The following is a 12,836-nucleotide window of genomic DNA, read 5'->3' as shown; positions in this document are numbered from 1 at the left end:
CTTTTGAAGCTCTTCATATTTTTCACACTTTTCAGGCTCTTCATGTTTTTCAACACCACTGCATGCTCCTCCTATTTTTCAGACCGTTTCATGCTCCTCATATTTTTGACCCCTTTAGAAGCTCTTCATATTTTTCACACCTTTTCAGGCTCTTCATTTTTTTCAACACTACTTCATGCTCCTCCTATTTTTCAGATCGTTTCATGCTCATCTCATTTTGACACCTTTTGAAGCTCTTCATATTTTTCACACCTTTTAAAACTCTTCATGTTTTTCACACCTTTTCAGGCTCTTCGTTTTTTTCAACACTACTTCATGCTCCTCCTATTTTTCAGACCGTTTCATGCTCATCTCATTTTTGACACCTTTTGAAGCTTCTCATATTTTTCACACCTTTTCAGGCTCTTCATGTTTTTGAACAACACTTCTTGCTCCTCATTTTTTGCAGACCGTTTCTTACTCCTCTTATTTTTGACACCTTTTGAAGGTCTTCATATTTCTCACACATTTTCAGGCTCTTCATATTTTTCAAAACCGCTTCATGCTCCTAATATTTTTCAGATCGTTTCATGATCATCTCTTTTTTGACACCTTTTGATGCTTTTCATATTTTTCACACCTTTTCAGGCTCTTCATGTTTCTGAACACCGCTTCATGCTCCTCGTATTTTTCAGACCGTATCATGCTCTTCATACTTTTGACACCTTTTGAAGCTCTTCATATTTTTCACACCTTTTCAGGCTCTTCATGTTTATCAACACCACTTCATGCTCCTCCTATTTTCCAGACCGTTTCATTGTTCTCTTATTTTTGACACCTTTAGAAGGTCTTCATATTTTTCACACCTTTTCAGGCTCTTCATGTTTTTCAACACAGCTTCATGCTCCTCCAATTTTTCAGATAGTTTCATTTCTCTCATGTATTTCACACCTTTGGAAGCTCTTCATATTTTTCACACGTTCTCAGGCTCTTCATGTTTTTGAACACCGCTTCATGCTCCTCCTATTTTTCAGACCGTTTCATGCTTCTGATATTTTTCACACCTTTTGATGCTCTTCATATTTTTCACACCTTTTGAGGCTATTCATGTTTTGGAACACCGTTTCATGCTCCTCCTATTTTTCAGACCTTTTCATGCTCCTCATAATTTTGACACCTTTGAAGCTCTTCATATTTTTCACAACTTTTCAGGCTGTTCATGTTTTGGAACACCGTTTCATGCTCCTCCTATTTTTCAGACCGTTTCATGCTCATCATGTATTTCAGACCGTTTGAAGCTCTTCATATTTTTCAAACCTTTTCAGACTCTTCATGTTTTTGAACACCGCTTCATGCTCCTCCTATTTTTCACACTTTTTGAAGCTCTTCGTTTTTTTCACACCTTTTCAGGCTCTTCATGTTTTTGAACACCGCTTCATGCTCCTCCTATTTTTCAGAACGTTTAATGTTCCTCATGTATTTCACACCTTTTGAAGCTCTTCATATTTTTCACACATTTTCAGGCTCTTCTTTTTTTTCAACACGGCTTCAGGCTCCTCCTATTTTTCAGACCGTTTCATGCTCCTTTCATTTTTCACGCCTTTTGAAGCTCTTCATATTTTCACACCTTTTCAGGCTCTTCATGTTTTTACACGCCGCTTCTTGCTCCTCCTATTTTTCAGACCTTTTCATGCTCCTCATATTTTTGACACCTTTTGAAGCTCCTCCTATTTTTCACACGTTTTCAGGCTCTTCATGTTTTTCAACACCGTTTCAATGTCCTCCTTTTTTTCCGACTGTTTCAGGCTCCTCCTATTTTTCAGACCGTTTCATGCTCCTCATATTTTTGACAATTTTGGAAGCTCTTCATATTTTTCACACCTTTTCAGGCTCTTCATGTTTTTCAACACCGCTTCATGCTCCTACTATTTTTCAGACTGTTTCATGCTCCTCATAATTTTCACAGCTTTTGACGCTCTTCATATTTTTCACACCTTTTCACGCTCTCCATTTTTTTAACACCGCTTCATGCTCCTCCTATTTTTGAGACCGTTTCATGCTCCTCATATTTTTGACACTTTTTGAAGCTCTTCATATTTGTCATACCTTTTCAGGCTCTTCTTGTTTTTGAACACTGCTTCATGCTCCTCCTATTTTTCAGACCGTTTCATGATCCTCTCTTTTTTCACACCTTTTGAAGCTCTTCATATTTTTCACACCTTTTCAGGCTCTTCATGTTATTGAACACCGCTTCATGCTCCTCCTATTTTTCAGACCGTTTCATGCTCATATCATTTTTGACACCTTTTGAAGCTCTTCATATTTTTGACACCTTTTGAAGCTCTTCATATTTTTCACACCTTTTCAGGCTCTTCATGTTTTTGAACACCACTTCATGCTCCTCCTATTTGTCAGACCGTTTCATGCTCCTCAAACTTTTGACACCTTTTGAAGCTCTTCATACTGTTCACACCTTTTCAGGCCCTTCATGTTTTTAAACACCACTTTATGCTCCTCCTCTTTGTCAGACCGTTTCATGCTCCTCATATTTTTGACACCTTTTGAAGGTCTTCATAATTTTCACAGCTTTTCAGGCTCTTCATGTTTTTCAACAGCGCCTCATGCTCCTCCAATTTTTCAGAACGTTACATGCTCCTCATGTATTTCACACCTTTTGAAGCTCTTCATAATTTTCACACCTTTTCAGGCTCTTCATGTTTTTAAACACCGCTTCATGCTCCTCCTATTTTTCAGACAGTTCCATGCTCCTCATGTATTTCACACCTTTTGAAGCTCTTCATAATTTTCACACCTTTTCAGGCTCTTCATGTTTTTGAACACGACTTCATGCTCCTGCTTTTTTTCAGATCGTTTCATGCCTCTCATATTTTTGACCCCTTTTGAAGCTCTTCATATTCTTCACACCTTTTCAGGCTCTTCATGATTTTCAATACCGCTTCATGATCCTCCTATTTTTGAGACCGTTTCATGCTCATCTCATTTTTAACACCTTTTGAAACTCTTCATGTTTTTCACACCTTTTCAGGCTTTTCATGTTTTTGAACACCGCTTCATGCTCCTCCTATTTTTCACACTTTTTGAAGCTCTTCATATTTTTCATACCTTTTCAGGCTCTTCATGTTTTTGAACACCGTTTCATGCTGCTCCTATTTTTCAGACTCTTTCATGCTCGTCATATTTTTGACACCTTTTGAAGCTCTTCGTATTTTTCACACCTTTTCAGGCTCTTCATGTTTTTGAAAACCGCTTCATGCTCCTCCTATTTTTCACACCTTTTGAAGCTCTTCATATTTTTCACCCCTTTTCAGGCTCTTCATGTTTTTCAACTCCGCTCATGCTTCTACTCTTTTTCAGACCGTTTCATGCTCCTCATATTTTTGACAAGTTTTGAGGCTCTTCATATTTTTCACACCATTTCAGGCTCTTCTTGTTTTTGAACAACGTTTCATGCTCCTCCTATTTTATAGACCGTTTCATGCTCCTCATGTATTTCACACCTTTTGAAGCTCTTCATAATTTTCACACCTTTTCAGGCTCTACATGTTTTTCAACACCACTTCATGCTTCTCTTATTTTTCAGACCGATTCATGTTCCTCATATTTTTGACACCTTTTGAAGCTCTTCATTTTTTTCACACCTGTTCAGGCTCTTCATGTTTTTCAACGCCGCTTCATGCTCCTCATCTTTTTCAGACCGTTTCATGCTCCTCATATTTTTCACACCTTTTGAAGCTCTTCATATTTTTCACAACTTTTCAGGCTCTTCATATTTTTGTTCACCGTTTCATGCTCCTCCTATTTTTCAGACCGTTTCATCCTCCTCATATTTTGACACCTTTTTAAGCTCTTCACATTTTTCACACCTTTTCAGGCTCTTCATGTTTTTCAAAACCGCTTCATGATCCCCCTATATTTCAGACCGTTTCATTCTCCTCATATTTTTGATACGTTTTGAAGCCCTTCATATTTTTCACACCTTTTCAGGCTCTTCATGTTTTGAACATCGTTTCTTGCACCTCCAATTTTTCAGAACGTTTCATGCTGCTCATATATTTGACACCTTTTGAAGCTCTTCATCATTTCACAACTTTTCAGGTTCTTCATGTTTTCAAAACCACTTCATGCTCCTGCTATATTTCTGACCGAGTCATGCTCCTCATATTTTTGACACCTTTTGAAGATCTTCATATTTTTCACACCTTTTCACGCTATTCAGGTTTTTCTACACCGCTTCATGCTCCTCCTATTTTTGACACCTTTTGGAGCTCTTCATATATTTCATGCATTTTCAGGCTCTTCACGATTTGAAAAGCGTTTCATGCTCCTCCTACTTTTCAGACCGTTTCATGCTCCTCATATTTTTGAAACCTTTTGAAGCTCTTCATATTTTTCACAACTTTTCAGGCTCTTCATATTTTTGTTCACCGTTTCATGCTCCTCCTATTTTTCAGACCGTTTCATCCTCCTCATATTTTGACACCTTTTTAAGCTCTTCATATTTTTCACATCTTTTGAGGCTCTTCATGTTTTTCAAAACCGCTTCATGCTGCTCCTATTTTTCGGACTGTTTCATGCTCCTCATATTTTTGACACCTTTTGAAGCTCTTCATATTTTTCACACCATTTCAGGCTCTTCATGTTTTTGAACACTGTTTCCTGCTCCTACTATTTTTCAGACTGTTCATGCTCCTCATATTTTTGTCACCTTTTGAAGCTCTTCATATTTTTCACACCTTTTCAGGTTCTTCATGTTTTTCAACACCGATTCATGTTCCTCCTATTGTTCAGACCGTTTCATGCTCCTCACATTTTTGACACCTTTTGAAGCTCTTCATATATTTCACAACTTTTCAGGCTTTTCATGTTTTTGAACACTGTTTCATGCTCCTCATATTTTTGACACCTTTTGAAGCTCTTCATATTTTTCACACCTTTTCATGCTCTTTATGATTTTCAATACCACTTCATGCTCCTCCTATTTTTCAGACCGTTTCATGGTCCTCATATTTTTGACACCTTTTGAAGCTCTTCATATTTTTCACACCTTTTCAGGCACTTCCTGTTTTTGAAGACCGTTTCATGCTCCTTCTATTTTTTAAACCGTTTCATGCTCCTCATATTTTTGACACCTTTTGAAGCTCTTCATATTTTTCACACCTTTTCAGGCTCTTTCTGTTTTTCAATACCACTTCATGCTCCTCCTATTTTTCAGACCGTTTCATGCTCCTCATATTTTTGACAGCTTTTGAAGCTCTTCATATTTTTCACACCTTTTCAGGCTCTTCATGTTTTTGAAGACCGTTTCATGCTCCTCCTATTTTTTAAACCGTTTCATGCTCCACATATTTTTGACACCTTTTGAAGCTCTTCATATTTTTCACACCTTTTCAGGCTCTTTCTGTTTTTCAATACCACTTCATGCTCCTCCTATTTTTCAGACCGTTTGATGCTCCTCATATTTTTGACACCTTTTGAAGCTCTTCATATTTTTCACACCTTTTAATGCTCTTCGTATTTTTCAACACCATTTCATGCTCCTCCTGTTTTTCAGACCGTTTAATGCTCCCCATAATTTTGACACCTTTTGAAGCGCTTCATAATTGTCACACCTTTTCAGGCTCTTCATGTTTTTTCAAATCCGCATCATCCTCCTCCTATATTTCTGACCGTGTCATGCTCCTCATTATTTTGACACCTTTTGAAGCTCTTCATATTTTTCACACCGTTTCTTGCTCCTCATATTTTTCAGACCGTTTCATGCTCCTCCAATTTTTAACATATTTTGAAGCTCTTTATAGATTTCACAACTTTTCAGGGTTTTCATGTTTTTGAACACCGTTTCATGCTCCTCCTATTTTTGAGACCGTTTCATGCTCCTTGTATTTCTGACACCTTGTGAAGATCTTCATATTTTTCACACCTTTTCAGGCGCTTCCTGTTTTTCAACACCGCTTCATGCTCCTCCTATTTTTCAGACTGTTTCATGCTCCTCATATTTTTGACACCTTTTGAAGCTCTTCATATTTTTCACATCTTTTCAGGCTCTTCATGTTTTTGAACTCCTTTTCAGGCTCCTCCTCTTGTTCAGACCATTTCATGCTCCTCATATTTTTGACACATTTTGAAGCTCTTCATATTTTTCACACCTTTTCAGGCGCTTCCTGTTTTTCAACACTGCTTCATGCTCCTCCTATTTTTCACACCGTTTCATGCTCCTCACATTTTTCACACATTTTGAAGCTTTTCATATTTTTCACACCTTTTCAGGCTCTTCATGGTTTTGAACACCGCTTCATGCTCCTCCTATTTTTGAGACCGATTCATGCTCCTCATATATTTAACACCTTTTGAAGCTCTTCATATTTTTCACACATTTTCAGGCTCGTCATATTTTTCAACACGGCTTCAGGCTCCTCCTATTTTTCAGATCGTTTCATGCTCCTTTTACTTTTGACACCTTTGAAGCTCTTCGTATATTTCACACATTTTCAGGCTATACATGTTTTTCAACATCGCATCATGCTGCTCCTATTTTTCATACCGTTTCATGCTCCTCACATTTTTCACACATTTTGAAGCTTTTCATATTTTTCACAGCTTTTCAGGCTCTTCATGTTTTTCAACACCGCTTCATGCTACTCCTATTTTTCAGACCGTTTCATGCTCCTCATATTTTTGACACCTTTTGAAGCTCTTCATATATTTCACACCTTCAGGCTCTTCATGTTTTTCAACACCGCTTCATGATCCTCCTTTTTTTCAGACCGTGTCATGCTCCTCATATTTTTGATAATTTTGAAGCTCTTCATATTTTTCACACCTTTTCAGGCTCTTCATGTTTTTCAACAACGCTTCATGCTCCTCCTATTTTTCAGACCGTTTAATGCTCCTCATATTTTTGACACCTTTTGAAGCTCTTCATGTATTTCACACCTTTTCATGCTCTTCCTGAATTTCAACACAGCTTAATGCTCCTCCTGTTTTTCAGAACGTTTCATGCTCCTCATATATTTGCCACCTTTTCAAGCTCTTCATATTTTTCAAACCTTTTCAGGCTCTTCATATTTTTGAACAAAGTTTCATGCCCTTCGTATTTTTCAGACCATTTCATGCTACTCTCATTTTTGACACCGTTTGAAGCTCTTCATATTTTTCACACCTTTTGAAGCTCTTCTTATTTTTCACACCTTTTCAGCCTATTGATGTTTTTCAACAACGCTTCATGCTCCTCCTATTTTTCAGACCATTTCATGCTCCTCATATTTTTGACACCTTTGAAGCTCTTCATATATTTCACTCCTTTTCAGGCTCTTCATGTTTCTGAACACCACTTCATGCTCGTCCTAATTTTCAGACCTTTAAATGCTCATGTCATTTTTGACACCTTTTGAAGTTTTTCATATTTTTCACACCTTTTGAAGCTCTTCATATTTTTCACACGTTTTCAGGCTCTTCATGTTTTTCAACACCGCTTCATGGTCCTCCTATTTTTGAGACCGTTTCAAGCTTCTCATATTTTTGACACGTTTTGAAGCTCTTCATATTTTCACACCTTTTCAACCTTTAATGTTTTGGAACATCATTTCAGGCTCCTCCGATTTTTCAGACCGATTCATGCTCTTCATATTTTTGACACCTTTTGAAGGTCTTCATATTTTTCACACCTTTTCAGGCTCTTCATGTTTTTGAACACCGCTACATGCTCCTCCTATTTTTCAGCCCGTTTCAAGCTCCTCATAATTTTGACACCTTTTGAAGCTCTTTATATATTTCACACCGTTTCATGCTCTCAGGTTTTTGAACACAGCTTCTTGCTCCTCCTATTTTTCAGACCGTTTCATGCTCCTCATATTTTTGACACCTTTTGAAGCTCATCATATTTTTCACACCTTTTCAGTCTCTTCATGTTTTTGAACACCGTTTCATGCTCCTCCTATATTTCAGACCGTTTCATGCTTCTCATATTTTAGACACCTTTTGAAGCTCTTCATATTTTTCACACCTTTTCAGGCTCTTCATGTTTTTGAACACCGCTACATGCTCCTCCTATTTTTCAGCCCGTTTCAAGCTCCTCATAATTTTGACACCTTTTGAAGCTCTTCATATATTTCACACCTTTTCAGGCTCTTCATTTTTTTGAACACCACTTCATGCTCCTCCTATTTTTCAGACCATTTCATGCTCATCTCGTTTTGACACCTTTTGATGCTCTTCATATTTTTCATACCTTTTGAAGCTCTTCATAGTTTTCATACCTTTTCAAGCTCTTCATGTTTTTCAACACCGCTTCATGCTCCTCCTATTTTTCAGACCGTTTCATGCTCCCGTTAATTTTGACATCTTTTGAAGCTCTTCATATTTTTCACAACTTTTCAGGCTCTTCACGTTTTTCAACACCACTTCATGCTCCTCCTATTTGTAAGACCATTTAGGGCTCCTCATATTTTTGACACCTTTTGAAGCTCTTCATATATTTCACACCTTTTCAGGCTCTTCGTGATTTTCAAAGCCACTTCATGCTCCTCCTATTTTTCAGACCGTTTCATGCACCTCATATTTTTGACACTTTTTGAAGATCTTTGTATTTTTTACACTTTTCAGGCTCTTCATGTTTTTCAATACCACTTCATGCTCCTCCTATATTTCAGACCGTTTCATTCTCCTCATATTTTTGACACCTTTAGAAGCTCTTCATATTTTTCACACCTTTTCAGGCTCTTCATGTTTTTCAACACCGCTTCATGCTCCTCCTATTTTTCAGACCGTTTCATACTCCTCATATTTTTGATATTTTTTGACAGTCTTCATATTTTTCACACCTTTTCAGTCTCTTCATGTTTTTGAACACCGCTTCATGCTCCTCCTATTTTTCAGAACGTTTCATGCTCCTCATATTTTTCACACATTTTAAATCTCTTCATATTTTTCACATCTTTTCAGTCTCTTCATGTTTTTGAACACCGCTTCATCCTCCTCCTATTTTTCAGACCGTTTCATGCTCCTCATATTATTGACACCTTTGGAAGCTCTTCATATTTCTCCCACCTATTCAAGCTCGTCATGTTTTTGAACACCGCTTCATGCTCCTCCTATTTTTCAGACCGTTTCATGCTCCTCATATTTTTGACAGCTTTTGAAGCTCTTCATATTTTTCACACCTTTTCCGGCTATTCATGTTTTTGAACACTGCTTCATGCTCCTCGTTTGTTCAGACCGTTTCATGCTCATCTCATTTTTGACACCTTTTGAAGCTCTTCCTATATTTCACACCTTTTGAAGCTCTTCATATTTTTCACAGCTTTTCAGGCTCTTCATGTTTTTGAACACTGTTTCATGCTCCTCATATTTTTGACACCTTTTGAAGCTCTTCATATTTTTCACACCTTTTCAGATTCTGCATGTTTTTCAACACCGTTTCATGCTTGTCCTATTTTTCAGACCGTTTCATGCTCCTCATATTTTTGACACCTTTTGAAGCTTTTCATATTTTTGCAACATTTCAGGCTTTTCATGTTTTTGAACACCTCTTCATGCTCCTCGTATTTTTCACACCTTTTGAAGCTCTTCATATTTTTCACACCTTTTCTTGCTCTTCATGTTTTCATACAACGTTTCATGCTCCTCCCATTTTTCAGACCATTCGTGCTCCTCATGTTTTTCAGACCGTCTCATGCTCCTCTTATTTATGACAGCTTTTTAAGCTCTTCATATTTTTCACACCTTTTCAGGCTCTTCATGTTTTTTCATCACCACTTCATTCTCCTCCTGTTTTTCAGAGCGTTTCAGGTTCCTCATATATTTCACGCCTTTTTAAGCTCTTCATATATTTCACACCTTTTCAGGCTCTTCATGTTTTTCAACACCGTTTCATGCTTGTCCTATTTTTCAGACCGTTTCATGGTCCTCATTATTTCAGACCGTTTCATGCTTCTCATATTTTTCACACCTTTTACAGCTCTTCATATTTTTCACAACTTTTCAGGTTCTTCATGTTTTTCAACACCGTTTCATGCTCCTCCTATTTTTCAGACCTTTTCATGCTCCTCATATTTTTGACATCTTTGAAGCTCTTCATGATTTTCCAACTTTTTCAGGTTCTTCATGTTTTTCAACACCGTCTCATGCTCCTCCTATTTTTCAGACCGTTTCATGCTCCTCATATTTTTGACACCTTTTGAAGCTCTTCATATTTTTCACACCTTTTCTTGCTCTTCATGTTTTCATACAACGTTTCATGCTCCTCCCATTTTTCAGACCATTCGTGCTCCTCATGTTTTTCAGACCGTCTCATGCTCCTCTTATTTATGACAGCTTTTGAAGCTCTTCATATTTTTCACACTTTTTGAAGCTCTTCATGTTTTTCAACACCGTTTCATGCTCCTCCAATGTTTATAACCCTTTCATGCTCCTCATATTTTTAACATCTTTTGAAGCTCTTCATATTTTTCAGACCTTTTCAAGCAATTCATGTGTTCAACCCCATTTCATGCTCCTCCTATTTTTCAGACCCTTTCATGCTCCTCATATTATTGACACCTTCTGAAGCTCTTCTTATTGTTCACACCTTTTCAGGCTCTTCATGATTTTCAACACCGTTTCATGCTTCTCCTATTTTTCAGATGGTTTCAGGCTCCTCATATTTTTGACACCTTTTGAAGCTCTTCATGTTTTTCAACACTGTTTCATGCTCGTCCTATTTTTTAGACCGTTTCATGGTCCTCATATTTTTCTGACAGTTTCATGTTCCTCATATTTTTGACACCTTTTGAAGCTCTTCATATTTTTCACACCTTTTCATTCTCTTCATGTTTTTCAACACCGTTTCATGCTCCTCCCCTTTTCAAGACCGTTTCTTGCTCCTCATATTTTTGACAGCTTTTGAAGCTGTTTATATTTTTCACACTTTTAATGCTCCTCATGTTTTTCAACACCGTTTCATGCTCCTCATATATTTGACACCTTTTGAAGATCTTCATATTTTTCACCTTTTCAGGATTTTCATGATTTTGAACACCGTTTCATGCTCCTCATATTTTTGACACCTTTTGAACTCTTGATATATTTCACACCTTTTCAGGCTCTTCATGTTTAAACACTGTTTAATGCTCCTCCTATTTTTCAGACAGTTGCATGCTCCTCATATTTTTGACACCTTTTGAAGCTCTTCATATTTTTCACACCTTTTCATGCTCTTCATGTTTTTCACCACCGTTTCATGCTGTTCCTATTTTTCAGACAGTTTCATGCTCCTCTTTTTTTTGACACCTTTTGAAGCTCTTCATATTTTTCACACCTTTTCATTCTCTGCATGTTTTTCAACACCGTTTCATGCTCCTTCTATTTTTCAGACCGTTTCTTGCTCCTCATAATTTTGACAGCTTTTGAAGCTCTTTATATTTTTCACACTTTTAATTGTTTTCATGTTTTTTAACACCGTTTCATGTTCCTCGTATATTTGACTCCTTTTGAAGCTCTTAATATTTTGCACACCTTTTCATGCTCTTCATGTATTTGAATACCGCTTCATGCTCCTCCTGTATTTCAGACCGTTTCATGCTCCTAATATTTTTGACACTTTTTGAAGCTATTCATATTTCTCACAGCTTTTTAGGCTCTTCATGTTTTTCAACATGGTTTCATGCTCCTCCTATTTTTCAGACCGTTTCATGCTCCTCCTATTTTTCAGAACGTTTCATGCTCCTCAAATTTTGGCACCTTTTGAAGCTCTTTATATTTTTAACACTTATCATGCTCTTCATGTTTTTCAACACCGTTTCATGCTCCTCCTATTTTTCAGACCGTTTCATGCTCCTCATATTTTTGACACCTTGAAAGCTCTTCATATATTTCCAGCCTTTTCAGGTTCTTCATGTTTTTCAACACCATCTCATGCTCCTACTATTTTTGAGACCGTTCCATGCTCCTCATATTTTTGACACCTTTTGAAACTCTTCATATTTTTCACACTTTTAATGCTCTTCATGTTTTTCAACACCGTTACATGCTCCTCATATTTTTGACACCTTTTGCAGCTCTTCAAATTTTTCACACCTTTTCATGCTCTTCATGTATACATACAAAGTTTCATGCTCCTCCTATTTTCAGTCCCTTTCATGCTCCTCATATTTTTGATAACTTTTGAACCTCTTCATATTTTTCACACCTTTTCATGCTCTTCATGTTTTTCAACACCTTCTCATGCTCCTCCTTTTTTTGAAACATTTTGAAGCTCTTCATATATTTCACACCTTTTCAGGATCTTCATGTTTTTCAACACCGTCTCATGCTCCTCCTATTTTTTTTTACCCGTTTCATGCGACAAATAATTTTGAAACCTTTTGAAGCTCTTCATATTTTTCACACCTTTTCATGCTCTTTATGTTTTTCAACACCGTTTCATACTCCTCCTATATTTCAGACCGTTTCATGATCCTCATATTTTTGACACCTTTTGAAGCTCTTCATATTGTTCACATCTTTTCAGGCTGTTCATGTTTTTCAATACCATTGCATGCTCCTCTTATCTTTCAGACCCATTCATGCTACTGATATTTTTGACACCTTTTGAAGCTCTTCATGTTTTTCACACCTTTTCAGGCTCTTCATTTTTTTCAACATCGTTTCATGCTCCTCCTATTTTTCAGACCGTTTCATGCTCCTCATATTTTTGACACCTTTTGGAGATTTTCATATATTTCACACTTTTTCAGGCTCTTCATGTTTTTCAACACCACTTCATGATCCTCCTATTTTTCAGACCGTTTCTTGCTCCTCTAATTTTTGACACCTTTTGAAGCTCTTCATATTTTTCACACCTTTTGAAACTCTTCATATTT

The sequence above is a fragment of the Dama dama genome, unplaced genomic scaffold, assembly GCF_033118175.1.
Source record: "Dama dama isolate Ldn47 unplaced genomic scaffold, ASM3311817v1 ptg000123l, whole genome shotgun sequence".
Classification (NCBI taxonomy): Eukaryota; Metazoa; Chordata; class Mammalia; order Artiodactyla; family Cervidae; genus Dama; species Dama dama.
Note: the sequence above shows the minus strand (reverse complement) of the source record.